This window comes from Triplophysa dalaica, chromosome 16 (genome assembly GCF_015846415.1).
Source record: "Triplophysa dalaica isolate WHDGS20190420 chromosome 16, ASM1584641v1, whole genome shotgun sequence".
NCBI lineage: Eukaryota > Metazoa > Chordata > Actinopteri > Cypriniformes > Nemacheilidae > Triplophysa > Triplophysa dalaica.
The window spans coordinates 12,462,314-12,479,293 of NC_079557.1; positions in this window are offsets into that span (position 1 = coordinate 12,462,314).

A 16,980-nucleotide genomic window follows, 5' to 3' on the forward strand; every position below is an offset into this window, starting at 1 on the left:
TTTTCATTTTCGACTGTTATACCAAGCTCGACCACTATATGTCAATGTAGCATACGATTTCTTTAAATACGACCACACTAAAGGACCCATTCAACAAATTGTTTATTTAATAAAAGAACATACGACAAAATTCAACTAATCGTTTATTTATTAAATTATTATACAGTAAAATCATAAAACAAATGAATATTAACATAAATTGCATAAAATACAAATAGTTATATTATTAGACACTAGCCAAACACAAAAAGGCGCGCACGCGTCCGATGAAACGGTCTATATATTGTTGTATGTTCATTTTATTAAATGGGGGATGCAACGAGGTTACACACATTAACAATGTTAAACATGCAGGCTTCTCATCCTCAACATGGTCAACATGTCAAAAAACGAGTTGGACGTATGACTTATATTTCTGTGCCTGATACAATCCTCAAGCGTTCGTATAGCTTTCTGAAAGTTTTTTTCGAACATGAAAATCTGTTTCGTAACAACTTTTCTTTTCCATTATTGGACATTTCTCCCGGAAAAGCATGCAGCACACCAATGCGTCAACCAAGGAGAGCGGCAGAAGGAGCATACGCACATGTCACTTTCACTTGTGTGCAGGAGAGAAAATGCACTGCATTCGCAAAGTTCAGCTCTGTTTGTTTGTTCGGTGCATTTGGGTGATGAATGTTATATAAATGGTGGATATAACGCTTTATTTTGAGATCGTTTGAAACTGATAGATGGAGCGGTTCCACCAATAAAAGAAATCGGACATCATCTGCACACGATAAGTTTCACTGATGTCTGTGTTTTTTTTTGCCTACACTGTAAAAAATGTTCTGTAATTTTTACGGAAAAATACCGGCAGCTGTGGTTACCAGTAAAATTCCGTAAAAAATACAGGAAAAGAATGTTAACAGCTTTGCAGTTTAAAACTTCAGGGCACAAACTTCGAACTGTGTATGAACTTAATACATTTGAGCTTTTTATATTAACAACATTTCTTTATAGAAAATTAAAACTTGGTCCAAATGCATAAAAGTGATAACATTACATTTACTTCTTTGTAATTCATTATTAAAGTCACTTTTAAACAAAGCAACATGCAGCATGACATCAGAATATCTTTGCCTGACCATGAGTTAAACACAGACTCCACTCTTCAGCATAGTGGTGACCCACATAACATTTAATATCAGAAAAGAAAAGAGAAAATACAAATTCCGTAGTTTTTACGGAAAAATACCGGCAGCTGTGGTTACCAGCAAACTACCGTAAAATTACGGGAACATCCTGTTTTTATTCATCCAATCAATTCACAGATACCCAGAATGCATTGCGTTTATCTTTAGAGGGTTTTTTCTGTTGTCACCATTGTTGAGACAAACTGTTATATTCTAGATATCTGCTAGAACATTTATCATGTATTAGATGTGCTGTTAAAGACATTCAATATATTAATTAATTTCATTCAATATCATAAATGAGGACAACAAGTAACTTTAAAGCACTACCTCAACTCTTGAACATGTATTTACTCACCAACACAAATAACATAATGCGTTAGCTTTATCTGAGCTTTCCACCCACCTGAGTCAGTGTGTTTCAACTCATAGATGTCAATACTGTGGAAAGACTTCTTCACATGGAAAGCAAAGGGTCAAGACCACAACTAAAGCAAACACTCATCACCATAATGGTGACTCAACAAAACCATCAACATGTAAACTTGTGTTCATTTTCAATAAGAACTTTTGTAGACGTGCAACAGAAGTAAAGTGACAGTGGTGTCTGTAAGTGAAGGTGATAAAAGTGTTTGTGGAGTTGAAAAAAACTCCTTGTGAAAACTTTGGAATTTCACTGTTCATTTCCCAGAGAATTTGACAGTGTTACCGTATTTTATGGACGTTTTTTGACAACAGTTTTCTCTGTGAAAACTACAGAATCTTACAGGGTTTTTCCGTAAAAACTATGGAATTTTTGCTGTTAATTTTACAGACAATTTTACAGTGTTTCTCCGTAGTTTTTACGGACATTTTCTGATAACAGGTTTTTTGTGTGAAAACAACAGGATTTTACCGTTAATTTCACAGGCATTTTTTACAGTGTACCCCTCCAAGTAATGGTTCTTCTCCATTTCTTTTGGCACTCTATTGTTTGTAAACGAACTGTGGTCCAACTTCCGGTAGACCCCAGCAAAGAATCAATAACTGTTGAGTATTTTTATTTAATTGAATTGAATGCAATTAATATATAATAAGATATGAATAGAAATGAAATATAAAATAATTGTCACCATTAAAACAGGTTATGTTATTATTCGGATCAAACCCTTCAACTTACACCGTATCTACACCGGACGTGGCAGGTGCGTCATGACAAAAGACATAACAAACTCCTTAGAACCCAGTATAATATCAAATATTGCCACACTGGATGCGGCGTGGGGAGCCTGTCGCGTCCAATCTAGACACGGTGTTAGCCTGGATTCTGTATCTGTCATGGTTCTGCCATTTCTGTTCTGGCTTTTCCAGCCTTGGGGTAGAACCATGATAGCATCACGTGTTTAGTGTGAGAAAGACATGGCTGTGTATATATATTGACATGGCATGTGCTTTCTCGTGTCTTTTCTATGGCCCCGCCCCTCTCGTTTCCTCGTTAGCTTCCCTTCAGTGTTTCATTACCCACACCTGCCTATTGTTAATTATCCTTTATTCTTCTGCATATTTAATAACCTTGCATTCTCTGTCCTGTGCTCGTTTGTTCTTGTATCATGTTCTTTCTGTACTCGCTGTTTGAGGGCTAGTTTGGAGATATTGTAAGGGTGCTGTGTTCCAGTCCTCTCATCCAGTGTCTAAGACGTTGCGTTGTGGTTCCTGTCTGTGAGTTTTGTTCTCAGTCTAGTGTCAGTTTGTCTGCGTTTTTCCTTATTTTATTTACATTGTTCTTCTTTTACCCCCTTGTGGGTTTTTGCTTTGTTTCTTATTTAAATATTAAAGTCTTTTGTTTAACCTCACCACCGTCTGCCTGCAATTGGGTTCTCTCACCACACGTCCCGTGACAGTATCTTACGTCACAGTGTTACAAAGTTTGTTCATTGGACTTCAAAAACATCTCAGTGTACACGACTGAATGGATAGCAGCTGTTTTAAAATCTGTTATAAGTTTTCCGGTTATTTTCAAGCAGTCCATATGCTTATACTGTAATTATGGACGGAGTTCAAACAAATGTTCATGAATTGATGAATGTTTACTCTGTTGCTTGTCACCTGAGAGAATATTTTCACCGGGGTTTATCTCATTAAATCAGAATAAGCTTCGGGATCAAATACATGTAAATTATAAAGAAGTGAAGGGAAAAGCAGGAGACAGAACAAAAGTGGGTGAAAAAGAGAGGGAAAGGAATACACTGGAGGCGACAGCTAAGAATTAAACACTGTGTAATGCCTGACGGTCGGCTAATATGTTCCCAGCTGAAGAAGAAGCATGCATTAAACTCACTCAACACCAGCAATCTTTTGCCAACCAACAACTATTGAACATAATCGGAGCCAGAATAAAAACCCAAACAAATATTGTTCTTCAGTCAGATTTTTCAACACTTTATATACATTATATATCTGCTGGCTGACTTTATTCTTCTATTTAACTCCTATTGACCTTGCCTACATGGAGATCTGGTCCAGCTGTGCTCTTTACAGTAATCGGTTCGTTTCTCAGTATGGTCTGCTGACCTTTGTGCTCACACACTCATTAGTTTATATAAAGTGTACTTGACCCTAAAAGAAAAATGCCATTATTCACTTACACAATCATATAATTTCAACCTGCATGACTTTCTTTTGTGCTGTTCTCGTACATACAATGAAAGTGGATTGGGACTGAAGCAAAATTAGGCAAATAATGCCAAAACTGAAAAGTCAAATTCTATCCCTTAAAGGAACAGGTCACACAAATATTTACTCACCCTCACATTGTTCCAAATCTGTATAAATGTCTTTGTTCTGATGAACAAAGAGAAGGATATTTATAAGAATGCTTGTAAACCAAACAGTTCTTGGACCCCATTGACTACCATAGAAGGAAATTACTTCAAAAATTACTTTGTTCAGTTGAAGACAAAAGAAGATATTTTGAAGAATGTAGGAAACCAAACAGTTCTGGGACACTTTTTACTAAAATAGTCCTTTTACTACTATGGTAGTCATTGGTTTGGTTAAAAGCATTCTTACAAATATCTTTCTCTGTGTTCATCAGAACAAAGAAATGTATTTAGATTTAGAACAACTCAAGGTGAGAAATGAATTATCCCTTTAATATTGCCAAATTTATGAAATATTGCTTTAATGATTATTATTTTACGTACATTTTTACTCAAACCTGTTTTCCAAGTACCATATATTTGGTATGACCAAATACAAGTAGTGTTTTTTTGAGCTCTATTTTAGTTAGATTAGTTTGGTCTTAAAGTAAGTTATGCTGCGAAACCATGTGATTACATAAGAAAAAATCCTGATGACCACAAATAGCAGGATCTTATTATCATTCAATAATCCATATTAACGTTCTTCAAATAGCAAACATGACAGTGTTATTTATAGTTCCAGGCAGCAGAATGCTTCCACATGACACATGAGGCTTTCATATTTCCAAATAAAGCAAGCCAGATAATCAGTTGAAGAGAATGAGATGTCAGAAGTGACAAACTGCTTCATGAATTAATGGGCACTTTAAATATGCACCATTTATAGCCATTCAAAAAATCTTTTTTTGATCAGAGGGACGTGACAAAGAAAGGAAATTATTAATATTTGACTTATAGGGCTGATTTATCAATGACAAAATGTCAGAGTGACAAAATGTATATGTTCATATCCCTTTAACACGTCCATGCTCAATGAACATTGCTACTGGCGATATACGTCGACTGGGTTTAGTTGAACAATGTAACATGTGTGTTAAAATGGACGTTAACCCCAAGTGTCTCTGGGACACGTGGTAAAGTTTCAGGTCGATTGGAATCTGACATGCGGCCAGCAGCATTGGCTTGTGCTGATGTCACAAGGACAGGGTTATTGCTCCAAGTGAAATGAGTTTGCACATTAAATATTCAACATACCAGCACTTTAAATAGAGGTTTTGTGCTTAAATAAACATTAATTGGAGCTAAGTGATATTCTCAGGATTAAAGTAATGAGCTTTTTATTTTTAATCATCCATCTGCCTCAGTTTTTAATTAACGGGCTGAGCGAAGACAAATCCCACCAAACCTCTCTCAAGTTCAACCCGGCTGATTTGGATTTTCCTTGCTTTTTAGATTAAGGACTGAGATCATTCTCTGTCTTGTTAAAAGAGAAAAGCTATGATGATGTGTAGATTTAACTTTTTCTTAAGTTAACAGAAATGTCAAGTTTAGTATTACAAATCTTGGTTGATCAATATGTTTCATACACCGCAAACAGTTTTTGTTGCCGTAACAGCTTGTCTACCATGGATGCGATGCGACATAACAAAAGACTATAGAACGCATTAGAAACTATAATAATTTGACATTCTGTCCACACTGGATGCAACACGACAACCGCATTAGAAGAAGCTTATTAGGTGCGCCATACGTTTTTAGTTCAAATTTATGTTTAAAATTGTGAATTTAGATTTTTTTTGTCCAATGTTTATGTTTATTTAAGGCAAAATAGCGACGTATTGAAATCAGTTTATAGAAGGTGAGTGTGTATTTCACACTGTTGTAATGGCACATGTGTAAATGTATAGAAATAAAGCTGTCATGATCCTGTCCTTTTGTAGTTGTTTTTCTAGTTCAGGCTGACAGGGTCATGACAGCCCCATGTGTTTTGTCTTAGCCCCGCCCCCTTATTTCCTTATTCAATTTTCCGTTATCAGTTTACGCCCTTCATCTGTTACCCTCGTTATGCCTCTTTTGTTCCTCTCCGATTTAATGCCCTTGTGTTCGCTGTCCAGTGCTGGTTTGCGTATCATCATCCCTGTATTGTTCTGATGCCCCTTGTTTCGCTGTTAAGTTATGTTTTAAGTCTTGAGTTTTGTTATGTTATACTATTTTGTTCTTGTTTTCCCCCTCGAGGGATTTTGAGTTATGTTTTGTCAATGTTAAATAAATATCTTTTGTTGAAGAGCTGTCTGCAACTAGGTTCTGTTCATGTCAGTTTCTTGACATAAAGCGTCATGACTTAAAGAAGATACAGCCTGTATTTATCTCCATTTAGATGTCAGAATAAACAACATATGTCATATGTTGGGGTGTCTCATTAGTCTGCTGATCTGATATGTACGCTACTGTAATAAGAATGAACGTAACTCACTCCATACTCTACTAAGACGGAAAAATTCCTGACTTATAATAATTAACCATTTAGATGCCTAAGACATTTACGGTGTAAGTTTTCTACTGTGAGACTTAAAAACATGGACTGATAAATTACTGTTTTATCATAAATATGTGACAACTGTCTATTAATTCCAAGGGCTGACTCCTTTGAAGTGAACTGTTTGAAGGGTATATGGCATTACTGTCTCTCATGTGTGTTTCTGGAACTCCCTTCACAAAAGGAATGACTTGCCAAATGTTACTTGAGGTGTTTTCTGAATCAAGCACTCGTTTGTTGAAAATAAACAACATTTTTAAACTTCTTGTTGAATATTGGGTAATTATGTCTTATTTCACAGTTTTGGTGAAGTGTTCTCTCCACTTGGTATTAATAAAGGAAGTATATGATAAAGGAAACCTATAAACAAGTAGCTATTTTTATATATATTAAACATATTATATATTTTCCTATTTTCCTATAAACTAAATTATCTAATACTGTATTATCATCTTAAATCATATTCATTACTGACAAAAATTGTCTTAAACAGATAAAAACTAAATTATTATACTTACATTTGTAGGTAACATCAAAATCCCGCACCATATTTGCATATAAATAATCACAAACGGCATCATTTCCTTGAAGTGACCATGGCATGTACCCTTCGCTAACGGACTTTTGAAAGCGCTCCTCGTGAAGGGATTCAGGTGTACACTTTCATTTCAAACACCCCTACAAATGGCGTCCCCTGCACTGAGGGCCCTTCAAGGGCGCATAAATGTCATTTGTAAAATAAGCTCAATTTCCCAGTATCACCTGCACCCTGTCACATCTTCACACCTGTTCCTCAAAACCCAATCAACCAGCACAAATGGCTCTGCCCCACAAAAGCACTCACTTAATTCTTGAGCTCTGTCCTAAAGAATATCCTATGCACTTAAACTATGCACTATGCACTCAACCTATGCACTCAACCATGTAGTGTATGCATTTTAGGAGGCTATATTGTCCCAAATGGAATGCTAAACGGTTTTTCTACTAACCTGGAAGTTAATCGGTTTCCCAGACAAGTGCAAATGACATCAATCACATGGCACAATGCGTGGGAATAAAAATCAACTTTTACATTGTTCATTTAATTTAGTTTTGATCTGTTTTGCCCAGCATTACTTTAGTCATTATCAGATTGAAGCGTTATCACTCTGCAGCAGAGTAATGCTCGAGCGGTGTATGATAGCCCTGCCTCCCTTGCGCTACGTCAGTGAAACTGCGACCGTTGAGTGCGTTGAAGTGTCCACAGTTCCACACTTCATATTTTCATTTGGAATAGTGGAACTTCAAGTGCACTAGAGTGCAGACGAATTTTCAATGTGAACGCACTACTCCCACTACTTATATTATGGTGTTGAATAGTGAATAAGTGCGAGATTTGGCACTCAAATTGAGCCAAACACCTCATTCTTGGTATGCTCTCCATTATTAAAGTTACTTTTTTGTGCATTAATAAAGTAACATTTAAATGATTTAAATACTTTTTCTTTTGGTGCATTATTACACGATATATATCACATGCTTTTAGGAACACTCTGAACCAAGTCACCCTATATTTTTACAATGACACATTGTACTATGCAAAATCTTTACCCATTTTAGTATGTCATAGTTGTTTCACATTAAAAACACACAGAAGGTCAAGGGGTCTGACCCAAAAGATTTTACGACACTGCGCATTGCAAAACTGAAGAATTATTACTCCTTTGCAAAGAAAATGGAAATTGTCACTTTTGTAGCTGCAGATATTTAAATTATATTACTGTAAACAAAACGGGTTTATAATGCATTTAACTTTGCTTTCGAAATGCAGCACCTAACTGAAACTCTGAGGCCTTTCAAAGTTCTTCGCTTTAACACTTCCAGTGTAATGGGCATTACCTTCGCAGTTATTTCTGATTAAAAAAAAACATTTTCAGCATCCTTCTATTTATTTGTACTTGTCTCACAACATTCTTACTAATTATCAGCAAATCTTACACATGGACAAAGAAGATCACCAGGTGCCTCATCTGGAGTTCAAAATGTCATTTTGAAGACTGCCTGTGTTTCAGTACAGGGTCCTTGAATGAATTTTAATTATGATCCGGTATCCGGATGAAATTAAACACCACAAGCCCAGGATGCTAAATGGCCAGCCTCAGTCTTTCATCAATCTTCGAACAGCACATGTCATGTGGCTGACCCCGAGAGATCATTCTCTGTCGACCAGTAATGAGCCCAGCCGACAATGTATTCACCTAAGTAGGGCAGAGATAGTCCAGAGAACTCCTGTCTGATCTTTCACCTTCAAATGCTCCTCTTTTCTAATCTATTCTGTAAGCAACATTATTGCAACAAAATCTGTAATTGAGTTTGTGGACTTGCTGTTTATCTTACACTTCTCTCCACTTGCATGTATCTTATCTCTGTGGTTTACTCATGAGAGACATTGGAATACACTTTTACACTTATGAAGGTTGAATTAGAATTCGTTTTTTTACATAGCCTAGTACATAATGTATGCAAACACCACACTTAAAGGGACAGCTCACGCAAAATTAAACCCAAAATACAAAATCGGTCATCAAATATTCACCCTCATGTCTTTTCAAACCTGTGTGACTATGTTTTATGCAGAACAAAAAAAGAAGATATTTTGAAGAATGTTGGTACCCAAACAATGGCGGTATTCATTGATTTTTCTGAATGGTTCAGTCACCAAATGTATTTTTTGTGTGTTCTGCAGACACAAGACAAAGTCATACAGGTTGGAAATATTAAGAGGGTGAGTAAATGATGACAGTATCACTCCGAAATACATTTTGAGGCACCTTTATTGTTGTGTCTTGCATGGATGAGTCATATTCTTGCACACACAGTAATAGCTAAGCACATTCACAACATCCTAGACATGAATGACATTTTTCAAATATCCCGTACATTAATACTTTCCTACCTGTTCCTGTGTTAACAGTGCAGTAAATCATTGCTGAAAGCTTACTATGTTCACCCATGCACACTTATTGGGCACAGCTTACTGACCTCGCACTGTTATCTGGCCTCTGGGGTCTGCAACAAATAAGACATTTTCTTCCAGAACAATCCGTATGAAAATTCTTCCTTTGATAAGCAAAGTCCTGCCTCAAGATAAAACTGTGACAATGCATTAGAGCACAATGTACAGTATGTTAACACAAACATTGCAATTACAAAAGCTGCAGATGCTCAGGGATTTAAAAATTCCCATCACATTCTGTCCTGGGATGCTAATGCTTTAATTCATAATATTGCTGTAAATGATTTTGCTTTGAGATGTGGCGATGTTTAGCACTGCTGTAGTACATGGTAACCTTCATGACCTCATCCAATGCACACAATGATATTTGTCATTATGCCACATTTTTAGATTTTACCAATATAACAATTTTACACCTCGCATTAATATCATCATTGAACCCATTTACCATGTTTGGATTCTGAACGAGCAGTCTTTACCCACCGACTGCAAAATGGAGTTGACTGCCTGTCACGTTTTCCCTTTTGTTTGTGAAAGCCCTGGAGTACAGTCATCCACATCTACCTCCTCCTGGTTCACGTGCGCCCTTAACCTGTCACAACTGATTGCGTTTCATCCCAGAAAGTATGTGTTGCCATTCACTCAGCCTTTACGTGTAACTCAAAGCAGCACAGAGACGCTGAGGGCAAAAGACAAACTGATTCATATAAATGTATAAATATATGCAGGAGTGCTAAAAATAAGCTTGTTTTTCACTGCAAAACCCATTCATCGGAGACAGGCTTCTTTCATCTGGGAGATTCTGTTTATAGAGGCATTTCCTAGAAAACAACACAAGTTTGGAAGGATTGTCATAAATATTTGTGGTTAGGCAGTATTGTTTTCCTCTATTCCAAATGTAGATAAAAAAAAAATCTGTTTTTGTTTTTTAAAAGCTCATTATACAGAGAGATGTTCAATCCACTAACAACAGGATCAGGAAAATAAGCACAATATTCTTTTTAAGACAGATATCTACAGAAGAAGTATCCAATTTCATGGATAAAATCTGTAAAACAACAGTAACATGTTTTTAAAGCGCAGCTCACAATACAGAGAGGTACTACATTTTACAATCCACCTACAACAGGATCAGGAAAACAACCACGATATTCTTGTCGAGAAGAAGAAACCAAACTTTTTCAAGTCATGAAACATGCTTTTGTACCCTCTTTGGTCCTGAAAGCAGCTCGCTGACACCAGTTCACTGACCGTCCAGCTCGACTGCTCTTCAGGAATAGAGCTGGTCATGTGAGGAATAGAAAAGCTATGTCAGATGTGTTCATGATATATGACAAGAATTCAGGTAAACCTTGAATCAAACTAAACGCAACACATTTAGGTCAGATGTAGATTTGTTTAGATCTTCATAAAATTTACAGTAACTGTTACAATTATATTCATAAACTGTCATTCGGAGTGGAGAATTTTTACTTTATTAAATGTAAAAGGTTGTTATTACATGTTATAGGAAAATTTACAATCAAGCAATGTTGATTCAGTTATAATGAAGTGTGAGCTACATCAAAGCATGCAGACACAGTCATTCCTCAGTCAGCAACTGAGAATATAAAGAGCTTTGCATCTCACTGCATGTATAAGAGGGTGGCACAAAAGAAGCCATTACTCTAAAGAATCTCATGAAAGCGTGTCTGTTGTTTGTCCTTGACGTACCCCCGGGACAAACTTTTTTTCAAAGAGACAACACAGGAATACATCATAAACAATTCTGCACCTAGTCTTCATGGATGCACATTTTGCAAAAAGATTATGCCCTCTCTGTTGAGAAGAACATAACAAGTACATAAATACAAACTTAAAACATATGTCAGTGTTAAGTTCTCAGGGTTCTTTGCCTCAATGTCTGCCCAAACTTAAACAAAAGGCTTCAATCAACTCTGGAGGGTGCATGGAATAACTCAAATCATCTTATTCTTCATCGTCGAAGCAATTTATTGGAAATCTCAAGAATGATTGGGTCTTGTACTCGTTTCAATGATAATTTCAGATGGTTAGCTTAATAACCTATACAGAAATAAATAAATAAATATATATATATAAATATATGAGTCACTACACACAGTATTGAGAACAATGTACATTCAATTATATTAAAGTACAAACAACATTGTTAAGATATTAACAGTTTACATATCAATGTAAAAGCAAATGCACATGCCACATGGCACATGTCCAATTAGCATGTTGGATGCTAAAACTGCTAGCATCAACAAACAACTTCCAAACATACACAACATTTGTAGTCTCTAAATAAATTAATCTTTGTCCTACCAGTAGCATCTCAAAGTTGATGAACACATTGTGGCCTTTCCCAGCATTCTTTGAACAATCTTTCTCTCTTTTGGCTTTACAACCACCAAACCCACCAACTTGGGTGGAAGAAGCAATCCACTGTTACCAAAAGATCTCTCTGCTTGCTGGTAATCACACACACCTGCAAATATGTGCCATGTGCAGTTTCAATGGCCACTCAGCTTCCTTGTTTCTTCCAGGTTGCACTTTGTGCTCACAACCAATAGGCTGCACTCATTTTGATCTTAAATCTCTTTATTTAACAATGATGAATAAATAATAGTCCTTTTTTTTTTCTTTAATTTCAAATTCAGCTCAACAGTCAGGGCCCGGTCCTCTCTCGTCAGCAGTCGCTCTTCCTCTTATGCTCCCGATTTCCTCCTTGAGATATGCGGGACCGGTGTGATTCCAACCACCGCTCACCCCACATCACCCCCACCTCACGGGATCCGTCCCGCCTTCCTCACCACAATGTCGCCATTATAAAAATAAAGAAAACATTACTGGTGTGCATCTCGAAACAAAACAATGGCACAGAAATATTTTAAGACATTTTCTGGGCAAGTTATATTCAGTTAAGACAGGTCACACAGTCATTTTAGCCTGGGACTTGTCTGTGAAACCTGGCTTTAGTTTTTTATGTATAATGCCCATTGCGTATGTTTTTTCACTGCCTCGGTAACACTACAGATGTCTATTAATGTGTGCATGGTCAGTAAGGTTTCATTTTTCTCACACTGTCATGTTTCAAACCCTATTACGTGTAGCAGGGACTGTTCAAATTTTCCATACATTAATGTTTATCTAAGTATTTATTCAAAGCTTAACTAAAAACAGGCCTCGCTTTGAACCCAACACGTTAAACACTTGCTGTCTATCTATTACATTGCTCATAATATTATGACAGAGATGCTGACAGAAATAAAAGTACAAAAGTAGGTATTGTGAGCCTTCCAAAATTCACGTTACACATAAAGCATTTTTAGTATTTCAGTCCACCTTTAGTTTTCCGTATAAATGTGTCTAATCAAATGCCGTCACACACTTAACAATTATTAGGGTCCCTGCCTTCCTAAGTCCATTTTTGGGATAAAAATATTATAACCATTCAGCACCATGCACATTGGAAGGGTCTTATAAGCATTTGCTTATATCTTTTGGTTTGGAGAGTACTTATAGCACTAACAGGATTAGAGGAATCATTTCAATGCTAAAGCAGCAGCAAAAGCCTTGTCGAAGATACAGCGTGGGATCACAAATGCCATCCATAATATTGAAAAAACATTTTCCCCATCAATTCATGGGAATGTGATCCCATGGAACACATTGTGGATGTTACCGAGATTAGTTGAAATTCCTGATCCATTGGAGCTGAATCCCAGCTGCCTAGTTTAAGTGTAATTTTGGCATGTTAGGGTATTGACTCGACATGACTGTGCCACTTGTGAATTATCTTTGACAGTATGTAAATATGCAAACAATAATACCCTCTGTTTATTTTTTGAGGCAGTTAGTTTACGCATGAGCCCACTGAACATACTCCCAGTTCCTTCTTCTGTAAAGTAAACAGATATTTGTTTTGTGTTTCTTAATAGTGGAGGCGAGATTTTCCTGCTTCTCATATTGAAATATATTTTCTCTCATTCCTTCCCTTTGACAGTAGTAAAATGCTCTAAATGGCCACCGTATTATCCCCTTAATGCACCTAAAACTGTATTCCTCCCTTGGGCCACATCCTCCACTACAGCAGGAACTCCACACTCACTTGGCAGATGCAGGTCCTGTCAGGATTAGAGGCCAAATAAGACCCTTTCAATTGGTTAAAGATTAAACTGTAAAATAATTACTTTTAAAGTATAAAAGTAGGCCCTACTTTTATTTAAAAGTTCAAAACAAAATGCTGTTACTTGTATATTCTGTGATCTCAAAATCAAAGTACAGCCACATGCCATGGAGCAGAGTGTTCTGAATGTTGAACAATTACAATTACTTTACAAATAGAAATATAAAGTAAGGTTATATTTCCAGCCAGCAACACCAGAAAGAATCTTTTGCATGGTCTGTTTGAATGTTTCTCTCCAGTCCAACATTATCAGAACAACCATCATGCAATTGTAATTATCTTTCACGGGGCTCATGGGTCCACAAGACTTATCAGTGTTGCGAGTGAGATGGGGAAGTTGCCAGCAAAGTTTTTCCCAGTGCAGATTAATCTCTGAGTCTGCAAACATAACAGTACCCCTCTCCAGAAGGAGAGCTAATTTTAGGCATCAGATCAGAAGCAAACTACATTTTACCAGACATTTCTACAGCTATTTCCTACAGATAGTCTAATGTGATACAGATAGTCTAATGTAACCAATTTTTCTGAGTGTAACAATTATGACATTTTTAATGTTTTGAAATATAATTGTTATTGGTTAAAAAGTGTTGTAAGTGTGTATCCGTTCACTGACTAAAAAACGATCAGTCGGTAACTATACAGAATAAATAAAACAGCTCATTGTTTAAAACTTGTGAGTTAATTTATTATCAGATTTAACAGATGTTTTTTCAAGTCTAATTGACCGATAAAAAAAACTGTTCATTCATAAATCAGATCACACTGGGCATGGGCTGAGGCTCTTTAGTCAACTCTAACTGAGGGTGCCGTTTTAACATTAACAATTAACACAGAGAAAAGCTGACAGAATATATTTAGATGCAGCTGAGCACACTTAAAGTGATGCTTCACCCAAAATGAAATTCTGTCATTACACATATACAAGTACAGTGTAACGAAATGTAGTTTAGGTCTAACCAGAAGTGTTATTGTGTCCTTTTTGAGTCAATGGTTGTTGAGATCTGTTTGGTTATGAGCATTCTTCCAAATATCTTTCTCCGTGTTCATCAGAACAAAGTAATGTATACACATTTGGAACAATTTGGGCTGGGGTAAATTCTGAAAGAATTTTCATTTTTGGGTGAATTATCAAGGTAGATATGCTGTACAACAGATATCTGCTATCTAAGCCTTTCCACAACCTAGCAATGAGAACATCCCAAAACTGACCCAGGAACGCACCGTACAGGTTTGTGCGAGAAATAGAGTGAAGTCTTTATTCCACATGGAAATATTAAGCAAACGCTGCTTTAAACATTATTCAAAATTGTGTTCCTCACAACTAATATTCTGGCATGTCTCTTTGGGCTTACTGAAAGAAAAATCTCAAAGAAGATACCGATTTCAAAAGATAACACATTCTACCTCCTGTCACTGGTTTTTTCGTCAGGAATTCGGTCGAATTATTTTGAGACACACTTTTTACCTCATAACAATCGATTCAGGATGAAAGCTCACAACATGGCAAAGGAAACTCATATTCTGAGTTCAATGTTAAGCTGTGACAGTGTCTGAACGTTCTCTTATGTTGTATATATTTGCATATATTTATGCATATACATGCATATATTTCCATTATACGTTACGAGAGATTTTCAGTTAACGTGACGATGAACAAAGTTTTCTCTCCATATTTTTATGAAGGCAGATCTACATCTGGGAATACTTTACTACAATCACGAATGTATCCAAATTGAAAATCGCCAGTCTAAATTCTGCCTTGAGTTATACATTTCAAGCCAATTCTTCAACTTAAGTAACCTCTGACAGCCTTCACATAAAATTGCAGTGGGTTGCAATTGATGTATATAAAGACTTTACTGTATATCTATAGGTTATGAATATGTCAATCTAATTTGCCATTTTGTAAAGAGTGCAGTTATCTCTGGAGGACGTGACCCAGATTCTACCCATAATAATATACTTTGACGATGAATTTCTAAAAATTACTTCATCCTCATCAGGCAGTCATTGTTCCCAGTTGGTGTGACTATAGATCCATGTCATTGTGGATAACCCTGTGACCTCGCCATTACCAAAATATAACAATAATTTCTAGAAACTGAACCTAACAAAAATACTCTAAAAAAGTTGCTTAAGCCTTTGCCCACCTCAGCTTAACTCTCAGTTTTGCTACTCTCATGATGAGACACCAGATGAGATTATTAGATAATGGTGTAAGATATCATTTCATGGTTTGATGAATTTAACCGATGCATTTAACCAAAGCATTTTCAATTGCAAAATTTTGCTTCCTATGTGTTATGGGTAGGATTAAGAGGAATCCTCATTTTCACTATAACTAGACTTTAAAGGAACGTTAGTATTTAACTATTTATTAGTTACATTCTGTCTTTATTTACTCACCGTCAAATTGTTTCAAATCTGTATACATTTCTTTGTTCTGATGAACACAGAGAGAGAGAGATATTTAGAAGAATGCTTGTAAGAAAACAGTTCTTAGCAACAATTAACTACCATAGGAACTATACTTTGAATTTATTTTGTTCTTTTGAACACAAAAGAAGATATTTTGAAGAATGTAGAAAAGCTAACCGTTCTGGGGCAAGTTTGACAATTTTTTCCTCAGTTGCAGTCAATAACAGTTTGGTTACAAGCCTTCTTCCAAATGTCTTTCTCTGTGTTCATCACAACAAAGAAATTTATACAAATTTATACAACTCGAAGGTGAGTTATTGATGACAGATTGTTCTAATTTTGGGTGAACTGTCTATTTCAGAACATGTAGTAATGGAGTTGAGGTAATAGGTAAGTTAAGGTGAAATGTGAAGTCACCTCACACATACAGTACAAATAGCGTGTCCTTCTGGGGTCACTTGGGATGTTATTAATATACCAAGGCATGTTTCAGCCATGGTTAGGCCACAGGGTTATACATAAGACATATCCACACGTGGTAAGACATATTCAAGGTTTTATGTTTGGTGAATGAATGAGCTAATAGGTGCAAATGTGAAACATAAAACAGCTAAAGCGGCGGTTAGAAGCAGACCCCGCTTTGTAATTTGAGTGAAATGTATTTATTGTAGAGAAAACAATCCTCAATAATCTTGCAGACATGTGTTAGAGCAGAAAGGAGATATGCCTATAGTTAATCCAAAAATTAATATTCTGTCAATTTGTTTCTTAGATGTCGTTCCAAATGATTGTTTCTTCCAAGCAGCACAAAAGGAATTTACTAAAACAATGAAGACTGGGGCTGTCAGTTATTATTGATGAATTATTATCGTTTGAGAGAGAAGTTAACATGCCAGGGCAGCTTTATGTCATGCTACACATCCTGTGTTAACCTCACTCATGCCCTCAGAAAAATCTTATGTTTGTGACATTAAAAAAAG